Source organism: Canis lupus, chromosome 10 (assembly GCF_048164855.1).
Source record: "Canis lupus baileyi chromosome 10, mCanLup2.hap1, whole genome shotgun sequence".
NCBI lineage: Eukaryota > Metazoa > Chordata > Mammalia > Carnivora > Canidae > Canis > Canis lupus.
Genome location: NC_132847.1, coordinates 61,888,817 through 61,909,261, shown reverse-complemented (window position 1 = coordinate 61,909,261; position 20,445 = coordinate 61,888,817). Strand labels below are relative to the sequence as shown.

At 35.3% G+C, this 20,445-nt stretch overlaps 2 long non-coding RNA genes across 3 annotated transcripts in view; one reads left to right on the top strand and one right to left on the bottom strand.

Annotated features, from left to right (window-relative positions):
• Positions 1-277: 277 nt before the first annotated feature.
• LOC140641789 (uncharacterized) lies at positions 278-11,609 on the bottom strand. 2 transcript variants are annotated; one of them, XR_012038378.1, is made up of 6 exons: positions 11,359-11,609; positions 10,022-10,051; positions 9,816-9,944; positions 5,533-5,586; positions 4,752-4,962; positions 278-776 (listed from the first exon to the last, which is right to left on the bottom strand). It is a non-coding gene; the product is annotated as an uncharacterized lncRNA (long non-coding RNA). The 2 variants fall into 2 exon arrangements; XR_012038377.1 differs by lacking the exon at positions 9,816-9,944.
• An 8,090-nt stretch (positions 11,610-19,699) lies between these two features.
• LOC140641787 (uncharacterized) overlaps positions 19,700-20,445 on the top strand; it is a 28,526-nt gene continuing 27,780 nt past the window's right edge. The window contains exons 1-2 of the long non-coding RNA XR_012038374.1: positions 19,700-20,012; positions 20,148-20,203. This is a non-coding gene — a long non-coding RNA (uncharacterized lncRNA). The remainder of the gene's footprint in view (positions 20,013-20,147; positions 20,204-20,445) is intronic.

Genomic DNA, 20,445 nt, shown 5'->3' with positions numbered 1-20,445 from the left:
GATAAATTATAATGAACTGAAAGCTAGTATCACTGCTCCTTGAAATCAGAAGCCATGCTTTCTTGGTATTCTGTATACTGTCTTCCAAGTTAATGATGATTTATGGTGATAATTACAATAAATTGCATGTCCTATGCCTCTTACAGCTTATAAAGCAAGTTTACGTAAACTATTAAAGTTATTTCCGCAACATGCTCATGAGATAGGTCCAGGTAGTTTTAATACAATTATTCCCATATCATATATAGAGAAATTGAGGCTGAAAGAAATAAAATGATTATTGTTGCAGTTATTTAATAGCTGTGAACAAACTACCTTAAAGTGGTGTCTTAAGATAATGGCACTCATTTATTTTGCTTATCTGAGAACTGACTAGGCTCAGCTAGTCAATCTTTACTTGGGACCATGCAATCATGTGATCACCAGAGCTGTGGTCACCTCACAGGTCTCATTCACATGCTTGATGCCTGGGCTGGGATGACTCCAACATCCAGTATAAAAACTGCTGGGGCTTCTCAGGCCTAGCTCTTTCTGTGGCCTGCCCGCAATCTTCCTGCTTTGGATGAGGGCTACCCGAGGAAGGGGTATGAACTTAGCAGACACAGTTCTCTGCAGCTGAAGCAATCACTGAAGGTGGTGACAGCTGAATACTGTCTGCCAACAGGACTCCCAGAAGCTGAGGCAACAAGTTCTTCATTAAAGGAAAATTACGTTGGCTCCAAGTCCAGTGCCCTCCTATTATCCCATACTGTCTCCACTAGTATAACATCACTAATCTGCAGACATTAATAAATGTTAATTGTGAATTAATTATACAGTAAAAATGTATAATCACATTGGGACACTTGGTTGGACAAGGATATGGCATTCTGCATATACATTTATTACCAGAACATACCATACCTTACTAAGGTTGGAGGTATCAATGAGATCACCTCAGCACTAGCACTCAAATCTTTTTTTTAATATTTTATTTATTTATTCATAAGAGACACAGAGAGAGAGGTAGAGACATAGGCAGAGGGAGAACCAGGCTCCATGCGGGGAGCCCGATGTGGGACTCGATCCTGGGACTCCAGGATCCTGAACCAAAGGCAGGCACTCAACCACTGAGCCACCCAGGCTTCCCTAGCACTCAAATCTAACTTGCTTCAAGCTCCCCACCAATTTCTCCACCAATTCCAGCTCCTTTCCTTTCAGAGTAACCGTCCTTGAACACATATGGGAATGCCTCTAGGTGGGATTTACGGACTACAAGTCAGTCCAGAGGGCCAGCGGCAGTCAGCTCGTATTTACTGCTCCAGGCTGTACTACCAATGTTTCTATCCCTAATTCCAGACTTGCTGCATTGGAGAGTCACTGCTGTGATCCCCCTTTCCATCAAGCTTCAGACTCCCTTATCCAACTGCTTACTCAACATTTCCATTACTATTGAGTCCGCATCTCAAAATTTGCTTGTCCAAAACCAAATACCTGATTTTGCCCACTAAAACCCCTATGCTTCTATATTTCAGCAAATGGCATAAACATTCTCCAAAACCTAGAAGTCATCCTTGACTCCTTTCTTTCTTATCCTGAGTATATATACCTGAAATTATATTACTTATTTGCTCATCTCCTTATTTTCTGCTTCTTCCTCCTAAAATTTCAGCTCCATGAGAACAGAAAATTCACTTGTTTCCTTCCCTAGTGTATGTCCAGCACTTTGAAAAACTTAGGTCTGTGATTTACATAGAGTAGGCACTAGCTGAATATATGATAAATAATTGAATAAATTAACTAATTAAATTCTTTTAACTAATATTCAAGAATCCACAGCCACCAGCCTCAACAATGCTACAGAGATACTGCCCCAGGAAGATACATGTGCCCTAAGCAGAGATTGTTCTTAGTGGCCTTAGAATCAGGTCATCTCTACCACCACTACTTACTGAATACCAGCCATTTTCAAGATTTGCTGATGTCATAGCCAGGATCACTAATATCATGGAGATTTCCCAGGGGCTGGCCTCTAAAACTGCTTTGTCTTTATTTAATGGCACTATGTCCAGTATCCCATATGGCATAAGCCAGCATTACTGCTGCCACTATGCTAATACCTCTGCACTTGTGAAGTATGTTATGTTCAGGTGTAAAAAGAAGTATTCCACAGCAGAAATATTTGTGTTCCAAATCATTACTGAGTCGAGTGAAATAGAACTTTCAATTGATACACAGCTCCTTTCATTCTCCCTGGACCTACACACAATCATAGCTGGGTTAGGATGGATACAAATAAAAACTTAACATGGAAAGGGGCCAGTTTCTTTTCGGACTAATTCTTCCCATTCTTAAAGACAATTCTCTTGGCAGAAACTCTATCGTCCATTACAGTAGTCTGTTTCCAAATTAACACAATCAATCTTTTCCTTCCTTCTTTCTCCCTCTTTCTTCTTCTTACTTAACAAATGTTCACAGAGCACCTATTCTGTTAAATACTGGGGAAACAAGGATAAATTAGAATTTGTAATCCCAAGGTACAGACATATCCTTGGAAAGGTACAAAAAATTATTTCAGGTTCATAATATATATATATATTAAAGCCACAGTAGGTCACAAAGATAGACAAGGCCAATTATTAGTAATTAATAAGATCTTAATTCAGGAGAAGAAACAAGTTATATCTGAAGATATGGTTAAGCTTCTTCTTTAGGTGATAATGGAGTGTTGGAGGCAAAAGAAGAAAAGGAGATAAGGCTGTTAGGACAGCACAGGTAAAGCCAGGAAGAGGCAGCCTAACTCATGATATAAAGTACTAAATCAGTCTAAGTTGGACACCTGAAGATTTGTCATTGTCTTCAATTAAAAAATATGTATTATGTTTCATATATAAACAATTCACAGAAGGGAGAAAACATCCCTTCATTTTCCTTTTATGAATTTTCTTATTATAAAAGTACCATAATTCATCCTGGGAATTCAGAAAAGTACATGATAAAATCCTGGTATATTTTCTCCTAATGTAAATATATGTTTGTTATTATATACATATTCTTAATATTAACATAGAAATTTTTTATTTATAGCTAAGGTCATATTTTGTAGACCTTGTCACTTTTTTTTTGACCTTTAATGCACACATAAATCTAACTGCTCAAGATGAAGATGTGATTGGGTGTGTGGTGGAAATACTTCCACTGAACTGTCTGTTCCAGGACATAATTACTTTTGGGGTGTGGCCCAGTAGGATGCCAACTCCTAAGATAAAATTATGTTTAACATAGCTCAAATTTCTGATTGATCTGATAGATCCCTTTATAAAAAAGGGAGACTGAGGGCACTTGGGTAGCTCAGTCCGTTAAGCATCCAACTTTTGATCTTAAGGTCAGGAGTTCAAGCCCCATGTTGGGCTCCACACTGAGCATGGAGTCTACTTTATAAAAAAGAAAGAGAAACACATACATATTTTAAAAAAATATTGAGTATCTTATGTAGAACTATGTGTATATAGCCAAATAGAATACACAATGAAATATAAAAGTATCTTTCCTATTATAATGAACCACACAGTCTGTGTTTTCACTTAGAATAGTTATGCTTTATCAAGCACTGATTATTGGCAGATATTGTTCTCAGTTTTCTCATGTATTACATCTAATCCTCAAAACTATTCCCCTATATTTACAGATCGGGAAACTGAGGCTCAGAAAGATTAAATAATTTGCTTAAGGTCACATATCTAAAAAATGTCTAGAATGAAATTAAACCCAAGTGGATTACAATAATAATTGTGGTATTAAATTAATATTCAATTTAGTTACCTATTGTGTTAATGGGTACTTTGATTAAAGAAGCAGACAATGATATTTTAATAGTAGTTATCTCTGTTTGGTAGGATTTTGTAGTTTAGTTTTATTTTATTCTTTACTGTTACAATCAGAAAAAAATACTATGACTGTGGCTCTGCCTGTTCTAAGCAGGAAAACACTGGGCAATACCCTCTTTATATTTAATTTTTCATCTCTGTTGTATCTGGAAATTGAGAGTGTTGAGACAACTTTTTGAGGATCCCTTCTTGCTCTGAAATTCTATGGCTTGTAAGAGTTGACAGGGGATAGAATATTCCATGCAGAGGACCTATATAATACTGAGACTAAAGTTTATGTTTACATAATATTATTTCTAGAAATACATTATAAACGCAATTTTCTCAAGAAAAAAAAAATATGTATATAAAAGCTAGACCAAGCCAAAACAAAACCAACCCACAAAACTCAGAAGAAAAACTAGAGAACGTAAAGGGAATCATTTTGGAAGAATGGTATAATAGAAAAAAAGCATTTTTCTAGAAGCAGGACCAAGTTACATTTCAGGATTTGCTACTTTCTGGCTATGTTGAGAAAATGCTTTCCCTCTTATTCCCAGTTGCTTTTCCTATAGTAAATTAGGCAATTAGAAATTGAAGGAGTTAATGTCTTGCTGTAACCAGGCAAACTTGATGCTACACAGAACATAGGAATCAGATCAGTAGGCAAAATCAGTTTATCACTTTTGGGGGGATAGGGGGAGATTGCAAATGTTGCTAACTCTTGGACAGTAACACAACACATATCGAAGGTGCCTCATTCCCAAGACAAAATGAGCTTTTCAATATAAGGCTTTCTAGGAGAACCTGGGGGTAGATAGGTAAGGATGTTTAGTGACTCCCAGGCTACATAGTACCAAGAGTCTTGTCCTGTGAGATCTGTGTGCTTATTTGCAGAGGACTCACCTGGAGATAGTCCTTTACTCAAACATTTCCTTCATATGGGATCAGAGAGAGGTGCCCCTACTCAGCATTCCTGATTTCTTCCTCCCACAGAATGAAATGTCTTCCTTGCTGCAATTGTGGTGGAGGAACTGATATGGTTCCTCTCTCCCGTGTAATATGATCCATGATCTTGATGAAGAAAGAATCTGACAGTTACATAGTTGAGTATACCCTGAGGTCAAAGAGGAAAAAGGATCATAGTATGTTCCATGACAATGAGAAAGCACATAACTTACTTTAGAAAAAAAAAAATGTGGATAAAGGGAACTCTAATAAACAGTGAATGAATTGTAAATTGGTAATATCTAGTGAAGTTGAAAGTGTATATTCCCTACAACTCAGCAGCTTCTTTTCTAGGAGAAATTCTGATATGTGTATAAAAGGAAATATGCTCAAGATTTATGGCAGCACTAGTTGAAAAAGGGAAGAATTAGAAACAATTGAAGTGTCCATCAGCAGGAGAAAAAAATAGTGTGATTTTGTCATGGAATAGAATCTTACAAATATAAAGCAGTCAAAATAAATAAAACAGAGCAAAATATATATTAATACGGATGATGATCACAAACATAATGTTAAATAAAACAGAGCACTTTGCAAAATAATACCTGTAATATGATACCATTTATATAAAGTTTAAAACTCTGCAAAATTATAATATATATTGTTTAGAGATAAATACAAGTATAGAAAGAGTAGAAAACCTAATTAAAAATGATAAATATTGAATTAATGAGACTACCTCTGAGAAGGAGCAAAGGTCATGGAAATGCAAGTATTGTAGAGAGAACCCCAACTATAACAAAAGCAAATATGGAATAATGTGAAAGTATGATAAAACCAGATGCTACACACATGATTTTTATTATGGTATTCAATATTGTTGAGTTTTTTTTAACTACTTAATCTTGAAACACTAATTTAAAAAGCATTGCATATTCAAACTTGTATATTTTTTAATGAGTATAAAAATTGCCTTTAACATGTATAAAAGATAAGATGCCAATCAAATGTTAGAAACATTGAATTAGAATTTCAGGATTCTGTAGAAACATCTGAACCTGTAAGAGGAGATGAATTAGGGAAATTATGGATTTCATTATTGTAGAGGATTTTATCCTCTTATTGAATGAGAGAAATTTTATCCATTTGTATGAGTCATATTCTGGCTCTGAGTTTTACCACATATATAAGCACAGGTATTTCAATTTTCTGTAATTTACCCATTTCTAAAATTGACATATTTGTTTTTTTCAGATTATTGTTCCAAGCTCTTTGACAAAAAAGGTAGCTTCTAAAATTGTAAGTAAAGTCAGCACATTTGTTTGGCTACTAAACCCTATGTGTGCTTTATTTCAGCAAGTAAAACTTACAAGAATGCATTCTTACCATGTCTGTCTAAGACACATTGAGGCAGTGAAGTTCGAAGGTGTTATGTTCCTGTAGATTTCTATTATACTAAAAATCCTTGAAGCATGAGAAGTGTGTAGCCATACTGATTTTCTCTCAGCATGCGATGCAGAATTTATATACTCTATTTCACTCTCATAAAAGAAAATCTATCGCTAAAAATAATGGTCCTGCACAAATTATATATTGAAAATGATCAAATACCTCCTTTTAAAATTCCTACTTTTTATATGACATAAAAATATAAATTAAGAAACCAGAGTTTGAAGAAAAATGGTTAAAATTGTCCTGGCTTTTAGCACCAGTTTTTATTTTGCTATGTATTTTACATAACTTGAATTAAATCCAATTTTGAGGCAATAAGGTGTCTATTTAATTGCATATTTTTATTAAAATATTTTTAAAACTTTTCAGAAAGTCCTCTAAATTATATATTTCTATAATCCATTCATTTGGTACTTCTTGTAGACTTACCATGCATAGGATATGGGGGACCAAGATGTATAAGGAACACATAATTAACATGTATCAAATTTATATATTCAAAGCATTTGCCAAGTACTTTTTAATCATATCTTATTTTACAGTAGCTCTGAAATGTAGACATTCCCATTACGCTGATTTTGGCAGCTCCTCCCATCAAGTGCTTCCATGACTTGAATCTAAACTTCACTTTTGATTAGCTTCTGGTCAACAGGGTGCAGTAGAATTGACTATCATTTCTGAGCTCAGTCTCTAGGAAATCTTTCACTTGCTTTCTCTTGGCATTCTATTCTCACAGATAGCTCCGGTTAGCTTACTGGAGGATGAGAAATTACATGGAAAGAGCCAGTTGTCCTACCTGAGGCTATCATAGATCATCTTGCCAGCCAACTACCAAACATGGGAAGGAACCCAGCCAAGATAAGAAAGCTGCACCCTTGATACAAGTCTCATTACAGATATGTAAGTAAGCCCAGCCAAGCCCAAAAGAACCACCTTGCTTACTCAAGATTTAAGAGAAATAGAACTTTAAGTCAATAATAAAGCTATAATAAATAATACAATACTGTATATTTAAAAGTTGCTAAAAGTCAATCTTAAAAGTTTTCATTTTCTTAAAAAAAAGCATTCAGAAATGCTTATTGTATTTTTATTCTAAAGATTTTATACATTTATTTCAGAGAGAGAAAGAGAGAGAGCATGCGTTGGTGGGGGAGCAGGGATCATGACCTGAGCCGAAGGCAGATGTTTAACCGACTGAGCCACCCAGCACCCGAAAAATGCTATTGTTTTAAGCCACTGAATTTTGGAGTCATTTGCTACCCAGCAATAGTTAACAATTACACACTGATCTTCAAAAAAGTGACACGATTTAGATTAGAGGTGAATACTGAATCACACCTGTGTAACTTCAAAGCTCGTGTTCTTTCCATACACTGCATGGGATATAAATAATATAGAGATGTTTAGACCAAAGTAGTATAGTTACTGCAAAGAGGGAGGAGTAACTTTGATTGACATGATTAATAAAGCTATTATAAGGAAGATATTCTTTGGATTGCACCCTTAATAGAGAAGGAGGCTTGCAGTTGAAAATGAGCTAAGGTCTAAAAGCAAGAAGGTGAAAATCATGTTCAAAGAATGGCCAATGAGGCTGTTACCCACAAAGTACAGTTGGCAGAAAAAAGCATTGGGAGATAATGCCCCAAGAGTGGTTTTTATTTATGCTAGGTTTTTTAGTGCATTCAGATGAAAATTTAAATGGAAAGAAATTGTTATTACTTTATAAGCAAAAATAGTAAATTGGTTGAGTGTTTTGATTACTTGGATTATAATTTCATAACTTTAAATTAAAATATACAAATGTCAAAGCATAATTTATTATAAAAAATTGGTGTTTGGAGGATAAAATATACTTACCCTTTTAAATGACTCAATATAACTGAAAGGTCATAGATGTTAGAGAGACAATACTGGATGTGAAATTCAATTTAGTCATCTACTGCCTGGACCTGGACAAGACACTTAGCATCTCTGAGTCCTCGTTTTATAACCAGCAGAACGGAGACAATGAATATCTATTTCATAGGATTTCTGGGAAAATTAGATATAAGGTATATAGAAATGTCCAGCACACAGTAGGCACTTGGTAGACAGTAGCTATTTTTACAAAAATCAACATTTAATACATTAAAAAAAAATCCCTTAGAATCAAAGTTTCAATAGTGACCTTAAAGATGGATACAACCATGACTAAGTTCAGTGGTGCTCTGAAGTGCAGTAATTCTTCATATTTTACTGATACGATTTTTTAGATTATATGTCAAATAGAAATATTTATGCTATTATGCAATTATGGAGGATGCAGAAACTCATCTCAATCCTTACTTCCTCTACAAGATGAAATGCAGAATGATACAGATCATGTTCCAACATCAAAAAATATTGAATTAGTGATTTTGTGGTAAGAATAAAATGAAAAATGAATCCCTACCAAACACAGTTGAGGGGTGCCTGGGTGGCTCAGTGGTTGAGTGTTTGCTTTTGGCTCAGGTCATGATCCCGGGGTCCTGGGATTGAGTCCTGTATTGATTGGGGTCCCTGCAGAGAGCCTGCTTCTCCCTCTGCCTATGTCTCTGCCTCTCTCTCTGTGTCTCTCATGAATAAATAAATAAAATATTAAAAACAAAAAAAAAATTAAACAAATAAACAAACAAACAAAAACACAGTTGAATATGGACCAACACATTGGGAAAGGGTAAATTAGGGGTGGGATCATTTTCCCCTCAGAGGTTTATCAACTGCCCTTGTAAACTTGTCATTGTTTTAAGAGTCTTTATGTCAGGGAGCTACATCTAGAAGGGGATGATGAATCCTCACACCTACAGTCACATATGAAACAAAACTAGTATGACTATTTATTAAAGAAGTAAAATCCAATGCTCTTTTTACAACTATTAACAAATATGTGCAAGTGAGTTTGTGTTGAAACTGGGCACTAATGCACCCTGGTGAGAGTATAAACTGTAGTTATCTTTTGAAAACAAAACAGCAAAAACTTGGAAAATTTTCAAGTTTTTTGACCTGCTGTTGCTATTGGTGACACCGTGTTATTTTATGGAAAAAGTAAAAATCACATGCAAAAGGACTCATTGCTGACTTATTCATAACAGTGAAAAACCTGAAAGCAGTTTAATGTCTAAAACTGAGAAATGGTTCAGTAAATAACAGAATATCAATTTGTAAGCTAGAAACCATCCATTAAAAAGTACTACTGTGAAGAATAGCAACATATAAAAATGTCTATAACATCATGTCAAGTGAAAAAAAAACATTAAAATCTACACTATATTTCCAAACACATAAAATTGTTTTCCCATGATCCAGAAAACACAAAATATGAAAACAAAGGATTTGTTGGTGAGATGAAATTGCAAGAGATTTCTTTCTTTCTTTCTTTCTTTCTTTCTTTCTTTCTTTCTTTCTTTCTTTCTTTCTTTCTTTCTTTCTTCTTTCTTTTTCTTTCTCTCTTTCATATTGGTCTAATGCTTCTAGTGCTACAAACAGAAGACAGAATTAGAAATTAATAATATGGAACTAATTACTCTTATGTTAGATCTTGAAGGCACCTACAGGTTGATTGTTTACAGTTTACCAATATCAGTGTAATTTCGTATATCCAGAAATGCTTCACGTCCTTTCTTCAACAGATTCAATTAAATGTTCTTGTAGCTGTAAATTGACATCAACCTGAAATAAATACTGTAAGAATAATAGACTGGAATTTATGCAGTCTGCGTTGTGTAGAATTTAGAATGAATGATAAGACAATTACTCACCAGTTCATCAACACTTCACTACATCTTGGACTGGGAAAAAGGAAAAAACAAATTATTGAAAATGATATTTTCAGTGTCTATGGGTTATGTTTTGAAAAAAATGAGAACACTTTTTTTTCCCAACAATAATAGCTGTATGAATCTTAGCTAATTACATCATTCACATTCCACATTAAGTTATACAATTCTTTATAAGGAATATGGAGCTCTTTCTTTTTCTATCCACATCACAGAAAGAACCATCATAATACTGAACATTTGAAAGAATCATTTTTTTGTGTGCTGAATGCTGATTTTTAGGAGATTTCAATCTGAAAGCTAGCATTAACTTTTGAAAGAGATATTACCTGCTTTGAGCTTCAATGATCTTATTTATAAGCTAATAGTAATTTTTCCCTTCCCTCTGCTTCTCAGGAAAAAGTTATAACAAACTATAAATTAATGAAAAGAAATGCAAATTCACTCAAAAATATAAAATGATAAAATTGCATTTGCTACTCCTGAGGGAGGTATTAATAAATATTTAAAATATTCATTACAAAAAGAAAAGATTACTATCTTTCTATTCTATGTATCAATTCCTTGGTCATTCAACAAATATTTATTTGGGGCCTACTGTCATTGGGCTAGATGCACGGAATACAACCATAAAAATGACAAAGATCTTCTTCCACAGTCCAATAGGAAAGGCAGACAAGTGAACAGGCAATAACAGTATAATTTGATACATTTTATGGTAGGGCACTATGGCAGTGCTATGGATTGAATGTTCCTCTGCTCTCAAAATTCATATGTTGACTTCCTAATCACTAATGTGATGGGATTTCGAGGTGGGTCCTTTAGGAAGTAATTAGGTTGCATTCAGTCATAGGAGTAGAGACCCCATGACGCGAGCTAGAACTAAGATAGAAATTGGTACTGAGAGTGGGGGGGGGGGGGGCTCTCCACTCTAACAAATACCTACAAATGTGGAAGTGGCTTTGGAAGTGGATAATGGGCAGAGGTTGTAGAGTTTTGAGGTCAATGCTAGCAAAATCCAATATTGCTGTAAAAAGATTTTTATAAGTAATTCTGGTGAGGGCTCAGAATAGAAAGAGGAAAACTGTAAAGAAAGCTTCTGGGGATCCCTGGGTGGCTCAGTGGTTTGGCATCTGCCTTTGGCCCAGGGCGTGATCCTGGAGATCCGGTATTGAGTCCCACATCGGGCTCCCTGCATGGAGCCTGCTTCTCCCTCTGCCTCTCTCTCTCTGTTTCTCTCTGTCTCTCATTGATAAATAAATAAAATCTTAAAAAAAAAAGCTTCCATCTTCTTAAAAAATACATTAATAATCACATACAGAATGCTGGTGGAAATACAGATGGTAAAGGCCATTCCAATGAGGTCTCAGACATGTGACTGGACAATGGAGAAAAGATAATCCCCATTAGAAAGTAGCAAAGAACTTGTTTGAATTGTGTTTGTGTCCTAGTCTTTTCTGGAAGACAGAACTTGCAAGCAGTAAGATCGGATTTTTAGCTGAGATTTCTAAGCAAAATATTGAAGGAGTGGCTTGGTTCCTCCTGACTACTTATGTTAAAATATGACAGGAGAGAGATAAATCGAAGATGGAATTGTTTAGCAATAAAGAAATCAGAACTTGGAGCCTTGTAAAATTCTCAGCCTGTCCATATCGCAAAAAATGAGAACACCAAGGTTGTCCTTTTTGTAAGGAGGTTTAAGTTTGAGCATAAACCACAGATCTTATTAGCCATCTCAAAGGCGGCAAAGAATAGGGAATGATTACACCAGAAGATACTGCCAGTTTGAATTTAGGAGAACAGAGAAAGTGGGATGAAATGAAGGAAGGTTGCTGGGCTTCTTAGACCCTACAGGACTGGACCATAAAGCTATTTGGCTTTGTGTGTGAACTTGTCCTTCAAGAAAAGAGAAGAAGGACCCCAAGGATGATCCAGATATCATCCTGGTGACCACCTCAACAGGCCAGATAGCTTCCAACCAAATTCTTGTTGCCACTCCAGTGGGTCTGGAAGTCAGAGCTTCAAACCAAAGAGGATTATTTTTGAGCTGTAAGGCTGAATGGAGTTTGCTTTGCTGGGTTTTGGACTTAGTTGAAACCTGTCACTCCTTTCTTCCTTTTGGAATGGGAATGTCTATCCTATACCTGCCCATCATTACTGGTATTTTGAAATATGATTGACATCTATATATAAACTTTGTATCCTATGACCTTGTTAAACTCACTCAGTTATTGGAGCTATTTTTGTAGATTCTTTGGAATTTTTTAAATAAACAAACATGTCCTCTGTGAATACAATTTTTCTATTCAATCTACTAATCTTACTTCTCTTTGCTTTATTGTGCTAGTCAGTACTTATAGTTCCATGTTGATCAGGGGTAATAAGATACATCCTTGCTTTCTCAATCTTAGAGGAAAAGCATTCAGTCTCTCACCATTAAGTAGGATGGTAGCTATAGGTTTATATTTTGATGTTGTTTATTCTGTTAAGGAAAGTCCTTTCTATTCCTAGTTTTTTTGTTGAATGATAAAGTTTGGCAAATGATTTTTCTACATCTATTGAGATAATTGCATAGGTTTTTTTTTATTTAGTCTGTTAATATGGTCACTTAATTGTACAAAATGTATCCTTTTTATGTATTTTTATGGATATTTCATATATTGTTAGATTTGCTAATGTTTTGTAGCTGGTTTAGCAGCTCTGATGCTGGAATTTGTACTGGGGCAATCAGACCTTTTGGTTTTCCATTTAAAAAAATTAAGAGGTGGCTATTAAATTTTTTTTATTTCTTATAATCCAGTAATGCTTTAAAAAGCATATACATACATACACACACAAATACATACATACAATACCTATTTGTTTAGTATTTAGAAGGCCCTTCAGAATATCTTGACTCCACAGGGTTATAAACAGAAGTCACCTGATCATTTGAGTTAGAAGTACACACTCTGCCACATTTTAATAAGAAGAAAACTGAGAATAAGGGTGATATGTAATCTGCTCACAACCACATAGCTAGGAAGTGTTATACGTAGGAAGAATTGTCTGCACCAAACTCCATGCTGTTTCCCCAAAACCATACTCTCATCTTCAGTAGGGTACATATAATGGGAAATATGAGGTCTTATAAAATTTTTTGTTCTTGTATGTGTTTTCATATCATCTTATTTTCAGGAAACCAATTGTTGATTTTATTAGGAAATCAGAATATTTTATTGTCTGAGCACTCAACCATAGCTTTTACTTTTACCTCTGCTAATCTTTCCTTTATACCAACTACATTTTAGATTTGCAAGAGCAAGAGTTTCTACTTCTTTGTCAGGATTCCATGGCTCCTGTATTCTGGTTGTAATCATTTATGAGTTCAGCAATTAGAGAATCTAGATTTGGTTTCATCAAACCTATCCTGAAATCACAGCAAGTACTTTTCTGTAATTGGAGTACATTAACATTAAATACATTAATTTGAAGGCTAGGATGAAAGATTTTTATGCAAAGTTTTTTCTTCTCATACCCATTTTGTCATTCAGACATTTTGAGCATGTTGCATTATTGCGTGCTATTTTTTTAAAGTAATAAAAATCCACACCTAATTTGACATGATTTCTTTGGCAGTTAATAAGAACACATTATACAGTTTAATGAATCTGCAAACTAAATAATGGTTGTAGTGGGTGTGAAAATAGGGATATTTAAATGCATAAGGAAATTTAGCACACATCCCAGTGGCCATGTAAATAGACTTCTGATTCTTTTATAAATTGCAAACACTTTCTTGTGCAGAAACACAGTGAAAAATATAGTCCTGCATCCATACATAGAGCTCATTATCATACCTCAGAATGTTTACTGCATGCCTATTATCCACTTAAAAGCTCCATTAAAACAGCTACTCTGTTTCAGCAGCAGCTAAACAAGTCAAAAACTAAGCCTCATTTGTCACTATTTATCCCCAGAGATTAGAGACAGCTGTATTGATGAGGTGTATTTAAGATCACATCTTCAGTTATTTTGATAAAAAGCTTTCAAATATGACCTTGTGTCATATAGAATCAGTATTCAAAAGCTCATTATCAGCACAAATTCTAGAATAGACAGACCCAGGAGGAATGTACATGAAGAAAAATGTGAGTAATGGACATTTGGTAGATGGTACTGTTAACTTACTTTAAGAAACTTAAGCCTTTTGGTGTAATAGGTATTATTATTAGGTATAAATAGGTATTATTTATTACAATGTATGTGCGAGGATATCTAAAATGTTCAATGCTTTACATGAAAGTAAAATAATTAACAAGACAATACATTACTGAAAAACAGAAATGAGCTCCAGCTTAGGGCCAAGTAAAGAAACCATAACACAGAAGCTACTGACATTCAAAATGTGTCATACAAACAATGCATTTTGAAGCCCCTGGTTTTAAAAGTCTGTGATAATCTCTTCTCTTCATTTGGCCCCATCTATCCTTTATTGAGACACCAATGACCATTTTTTATAATTGCTGCGCTGCCCCTAAATGGGCAGATGGTAGCAGTATTCACAGACATAAACACAGAATGTGTTAGGTTAAGCTTTTAAAATGAATATGAAAAGAATGACTAGACATACAGAGATCAAATAACTATTTGCAGGATCTTTGGATGAATGACATGAGATGAACTGTGTGGTGTCTATTTAGGTGAGCTTAGATCCTACCCCTATGTGTGCACCTGTGCTTTCACATGCTTAAACATAAAAATGTATTACTATCCTGATCCATTCCTTACATTTTTATGCAAATATACTTACGGGGAATTCAATACACATATTTTTCAGCAGTATAAAAACTTTTCCAGAATGAGGGTTGAAAGAACCTTCCTAAAAATAAAGAGATGCATATCATTGTTTAACCTTTGTATTTATGTGTTTCTCTTTATTTACTTATTTTTAAATCTGGAAGAAATCTACCACCTTATTATTTCTTGATTTCTGGATGCAGGAGATATTGGTTGTCTGTAAACCGTGATCCGTATCCACACACCTTTCCTCCATTAAATAAGCCTGACTTTATTTGGTAGGTCACAAGCTAAGTTCATAAAATTAAGCATAAGTAGTCTAAGCTAAACATTTCCCTATGTTAATGAATGGTGAAGGATTGAACAAGTGACCTGGTTCTGGCCAATAAAGTGTTTGGAATGGTTGGGTTCCTGCAAGGAAATTTGCACCCAAGGAAAGAAGGCAAGATGTCTTTTTCCTACTTTACAGGGGCTTTGTGTAGACCTTATGCAGGAAGCCATGTTGAAGCAATGATACTTACTATCTTGTCTCTTCTGTGCTAGCGCAGTGGACAGATTGGAGAAAAGAGGATGCATTAATGAGTAAAAGGTTGCTATCAGAGTCGGAGCCAAAGAAATGGCAGTGATGATAGAGTAGAGGGCTCCAGAGACACTGGAGAAGTAAAATGGACAGAAATTGGTAATGGATTTGATATGAGTGAGAAAGAAGGAGTTGTTGAAGAGGACATGAGATTTCTGGCTTGGAAACCAAGGAGTGGTAGTTCTCTTAAACAGGATGATAAAAGATGAGATTTAATAGGCCTTTAAATGTCAAGGTAGTGTTATCCAAAAATAGTGAAGGAGGGATCTCAGTGCAGATTAGATCATAAGAACTAAAACTAGAGCTATAAATTTAGAATCATTGGTTTATAAATATTAGTAAAAGTCATGGATATAAGTGTGGTTAAAAGAAATGGGAAGCTTCTCTAAATAATTCTTCATGATAATTCCTTCCCACTTGTTACTTATTTTCTATCTTTGAGTGTTGAAAAACCTAATCCATTTCTCATATATCCATCTGCTATTGAATATCTTTTTCACTTGTAAACCTTATAGGCACCTCAAAAACAGAATATCAAGCTTGTATCTTTACCAAATCTAAACCCTCTTCTCTACTTTTTATCTTCCAGAAAAATAAAAGATCCTCCCAATCACAGAATTTGTGAGTCTTTTAGAATTCTGGTTTTTATTTAGTTACTCTAGACTTAATCAGTTGTTCTATTTTGTTAATGTGTCTTTAGGCTTATCACTTTTTCTCCATTTCATTGGCTATTTTAGCTAATAAACATAACATTAATTAACTGGATTATGGAGATACTCTCCAAATCAACTTACTTACTTCTAGTTTTGGCCCTTCTAATTTGTTCCCCGTCCCAATTTTTGTTGGACTGGAAAACTTAAAGTGCAAAGCTAATTGTGAAATCTCTCTGCGGTCATTACTGTCATTCAGGGTAAAATTTAAATTTCTTAATTTAAATTAATTTCTTAATTTAAATTAAGACTGGTGTCTGGTATACTAATATATATATTGTATTAGTATTCTAATGCTGCCATGAAGGATTACTACATATTTAGTGGCTCAAAACAACACAAGCTTATTGTTTTACAATTTCTGAATGTCAAAAGTTCCATTTCTTCTGGAGGCTTAAGGAAGAATCTGTTTCCTTGGCTTTTCTGACTTCTAGAGGCCAAGTTTATTGCACATTCCTCCATCTTCAAAGCCAGAAGTGTGCTTTCTTCAAATCTTGATTCTTTCTGACATTCCCTTCTTTACCTTTTAACTGCCTTGTGATTCAATTAGACCCACCTGACTAGCCTAGGATAATCCCCTCATCTGAAGATCCTTAACTTAATTATATCTGCAAAGTATCTTTTGCCATGTAAGGTATTATATTCTGGGGATTAATATGGGAATGAATAACAGCCAACAGGCACATGAAAAGATGCTCATCATCACTTATCATCAGGGAAATACAATAAAAAACTACAATGAGATATCACCTCATACCTGTCAAATGGCAAAAATAAAAAATTCAAGAAACAAGTGTTGGTGAGGATGTGGAGAAAATGGAACTCATGCACTGTTGGTAGGAATGCAAACTGGTGCAGACACTGTGGAAAACAGTATGGATGCTTCTCAAAAAGCTAAAAAGAGAACTACCTTATGATCCAGCAATTGCACTACTAGGTATTTACACAAGGAATACAAAAACACTAATTCAAAAGGATACATGCACCCCTATGTTTATAGCAGCATTATTACATTATTACAATAGCCAAGATATGAAAGCAGCCCAAGTGTTCATCAACTAATGAATGGGTAAAGAAGATATTGTATATATACACAATGGAATATTATTCAGCCACCAAAAAGAATGAACTCTTATCATTTGCAACAACATGGAGCTACAGTATATAAGGCTAAGTGAGATAAGGCAGTCAGAGAAAGGCAAATACCATATGATTTTACTCATACATGGAATTTAAGAAACAAAACAAACAAGCAAAAGGAAAAAAATGAAAGAGGGAAAGAGACAAAGGAAGAAACATACTCTTAATTATAGGGAACAAATCGATGATTGGGGGAAGGGAATGCATTTAAATAGAGATTAGGAGAGCACTTGTGAAGAGCACAGGGTGATGTATAGAAGTTTTTAATTACCTATTGTACACCTGAGATAAATATAATGCTATACGTTAACTGGAATTAAAATAAAAACTTGAAATAAATTTTAAAATAATACATAAATAATAATATGAACATGACAATATTCTGCTTACCACAAATACACCTTCCAGTGGCTTTGAAAAACTTTTCCTGGAATCCCATTCCCTTAATTCCTGTTTCACTTAACTTCAGGTGTTTCTAAGATAGAATGCTCAACTTCAGGTTTCAATTCCCTTTCCTTGTGGAAAATCACCCACAGGCAACACAGAAAAAGACACAGAAACACCTACTCTAAACACATATTCTGGATAATATCTGTAAGCTAAAACATATGAACATGGAAATGGATGTGGAATAAGCACCTCACTTAACAAAATGAAAATTTTCAAATCTAAGAGGCTGCAGAGAGAGAAACTATGACAACGAGATGATTATCTTCTCCATAGCATTCTGGAAAGGCCTAAAGAATTAGAAGCATCACTTACCACAAAGGGTCAGGAGGGATAAAGGGGATGGGGTAAATGAAAATGAGAGACCTGCCTGAAAATGTACAAGAACAGCAGCTATTGCTTCCTCCACACCCTGCAGGAGACATGGAAATATTGTTACTAAAGAAAGAGAACCATGGCGTCTCTGGATCAGTGTAGGGGTCTAACAACAGAAAAGAGTTTAAGCCAAGCATAAACAACTAAATTGCCTTGTTCAGTTGTTTAGCAGATGCTAGAGCTAATTTGGGCATAGACACAACTGATCAGCTCTGTGTAAGCCTGGCCCATTCACACTCCTCTAATTTCACCAGTGTCCCAGTCAGTAATTCTCCTCAGTCTTTGGTTTGTAAATTTCCTTTTAGAATAAAAATTTTGTGAAGAAAGAAAAATTGGTATGAATGACTATTTGTAGAAAAACTCATTCACTGGATCTCTATCCTAAAGGGTAATGTTACATACAATCACATCAAAGAGCCAAACACAAAAACTAAAATCATCACACTGATTACTAGGAAAAACACTAAAGACATGTTTTTCCAATTCTTTTTCGAACAGTTCCATGTGAAGTAGATAGATAGGGAGGACTTCTGGCTGAAGCAGAGGCAGAACCATAATTGGAGGGAGGAACCCAGCCACATAATATCCATAAGAGATGCCACTTAGTACTTGTAATTATTAAGATAAAAAGATGTCAGAGTTTGCAGAGTGAAACAGGCAATGGAAACATCAGTGGTCAGACAAGAAAGCCCTTGCAGCAAGTCATCACAGGGTGGTAACTTTTTATGTGTTTGCTCCTTCACCCGCTAAAGGCACAGGGTTCCATCAAAGAATTGCTTTACAAGGCTATGGCTCCCCTGCTGTGCTGTAGTCTGCAAGGGGGCTCTGCAGCAGCTGGTTTAAATAAAACCCACTAGGTGCTTTTTCTTTTCAAACAACTCTATAAAACCTGGAATTGCTTGATGTTGAGATTTACCATTGAGCTTTTGACATTTTTATCTGATGGTGTTGCTTCATCACCAGTGAATCTGCTGTTGGCAAACCTCATTAATTGGGTAGTAGCATAGTTAGTGACAAATCTAAATTATTGAATATTTTTAAAAAACCACTTGTTTTACTTTTAAGGAAACTAGATGATAGAATGTGAACATATAGTTTAAGAGACTGTTTTGGGGAAATAGTTTCAATGAATAAATAAAAACTATTGTAATTAGCCTATTATCCCAGGTATTTACATGGAAACGATGCTTCTAAAAAACTTGAGGTTGCCTGAAAGTAATTTCTTCTTTGAATTAGTTATAAACTTCAAGCATTCTGTTCACAATGGTTTTCCTCTATTAATTTGCTTAACAAACCATTTCTTCATCATCAGCACAAAGGTAAACAGCAACGTAATTAAGAAAGTTTCTGAATTACGGTGATCTGCATAAGTGCATTTCATTTTGCCAGGGTGACGCAGGTATAAACTTGATGTCAGAAGTGGACATGGGCTGTCGCTGAACCTATGTCTGTTTGATCATCCAAGAACTAGCATATGTATCAGTTCTAGCTAGCGGATATCTTGCTTGTAAGACTGCCCACGACACACAAAGGACAGTGTCCACTTCTAAAGCTTTTGTACCTCATAATTCCATCTAGTGTCAGAGGAGAATTCTGTGACATATTGGGGCAGAAGCGTGAGTTCCCAGGGAAAGCAGACTCTTGAGTTTAGTAGTGATACTAAGGGCACTATTGAGTGAGTAGGAGCTGCCAAATAGAATCAACTCCTGTAACAGATGCTCTCAGTTGAAAGAAGTAAATGCAAAACTGTAAGAGAAATAACTTTCCAGCACAGAAGCCTCGAGGCCCTTGAGGATAGATGATGCCAGAAAAATGTGAGATTATTGTGCCTGCCAGAGTATATTAATACTATAAATATAGCTAATTTCCTGAGGAACAAGATCCTTGAAAATGTACCAGATGTATGATGCTGAATATCAAGTCAAACAGCAGAGACAGAATGGTAAGCAAGCATTGATTCCTGCCCTTTCTCTTCCTCAGGGTAGTGAAACATGACTGGGATCTCTCATTGGATTCGAGTGGGTCCCACGCTAAACACATTAATTTTTTTCTGATGTTTCTTTCCTTCTCTTTTCAGAATCTCCATCTTCATTAAAGTTAGAGATTGCCATCCAGTAGTTCAAGAGCTGTATGGTAAGGTTCATTCTTTCATTCACCAAATGCTTATTAAACAACTGAAGCGCTGGGCACTGTCCTGAGCCCTTAAGATACATTAGTGAACAAACTAGACAAACATTCCTGCCTTCCTGGAACATATATGCTAGTGAAGATGAGTAGTATGGACAGTAAACAATAAACACAACAGGGGGATCCCTGGGTGGCGCAGCGGTTTAGCGCCTGCCTTTGGCCCAGGGCGCGATCCTGGAGACCAGGGA